The sequence below is a fragment of the Entelurus aequoreus genome, linkage group LG03, assembly GCF_033978785.1.
Source record: "Entelurus aequoreus isolate RoL-2023_Sb linkage group LG03, RoL_Eaeq_v1.1, whole genome shotgun sequence".
Lineage (NCBI taxonomy): Eukaryota > Metazoa > Chordata > Actinopteri > Syngnathiformes > Syngnathidae > Entelurus > Entelurus aequoreus.
The window spans coordinates 42,202,293-42,203,208 of record NC_084733.1 but is presented as its reverse complement, the minus strand read 5'-3'; the positions used below and the strand labels follow the sequence as shown (position 1 = coordinate 42,203,208).

The window sequence follows — 916 nt, the reverse complement described above, 5'->3', positions numbered from 1 at the left end:
CAAGCTCGGCTGTGCTCAGCTATTTATTGTCGCGGCTTGTTTATTGTCATGCAGAATGCATTAAAGAAAGATTCCTCCTTATTTAAAATGTGCTGCTGAAGATTAGTGGCCCTGCAAACGCTGGGGAAACACTTAATTGATTTCCTTTGGACTGTTTACCTCTACTGTAGCCCTCCCAGAGCCAAGCCCTCCTCACTCCTGCACACACAAACACACATACAGCACAATCCCGGATCCACTGACGCCAACGCAGGCCTGCCAAGAGCCTCATTAGTATTCACAGCGGTGGCATTTGCCAGCTAGAGCGTTGCGTGGTGATGCTGCCTACACAAGTGATGATAAATGGCAGCTTTCGGCTTCTACACAGAGCGGAGTAGGTAGCCGAGGAGATGCTGGCCTGTACCCAACGGCTAGCAAGGCCTCATCCCGAAGCCGGGCAACCGACGCAACACAAGCTTAGGGCTGCTTGAAGGCTTTGGGTGCTGGAGAGTGGAGGGTAAGAGGGGTTTGGTGTGTGTGTGTGTGTGTGTGTGTGTGTGTGTGTGTGTGTGTGTGTGTGTGGTGTGTGTGTGTGTGTGTGTGTGTGTGTGTGTGTGTGTGTGTGTGTGTGTGTGTGTGTGTGTGTGTGTGTGTGTGTGTGTGTGTGTGTGTGTGTGTGTGTGTGTGTGTGTATGTGAGTGTGAGAGAGACGGAAGGAGAAGAGTTCATGTTGGGCAAGTGTGTGCTTCAACTTATTATTGTTGGCCGATAAAGGGATGTCAGTTTCAGTGATTCTCAAGAGTGTGTTGTTCCTTTCTTTTTTTCACTTGCATGGTAAGCTGATCAGAAGTAGCAATATTTGACCTGAAAACTTATACAAGCATAGCATTTTATTTTTATTTTTTGGGGGGGCGTTGCAGAAGAAAGTTATGTATTA

At 47.9% G+C, this 916-nt stretch overlaps 1 protein-coding gene across 3 annotated transcripts in view; it reads left to right on the top strand.

The window, feature by feature from the left end:
- Positions 1 to 372: 372 nt before the first annotated feature.
- The window catches only part of LOC133645659 (uncharacterized), a 51,698-nt gene continuing 51,154 nt past the window's right edge, over positions 373 to 916 (top strand). For all 3 annotated transcript variants that reach the window (XM_062040507.1, XM_062040509.1, XM_062040508.1), the window contains exon 1: positions 373 to 496. The gene's annotated coding sequence lies outside the window, so the exon portion shown is untranslated. The remainder of the gene's footprint in view (positions 497 to 916) is intronic.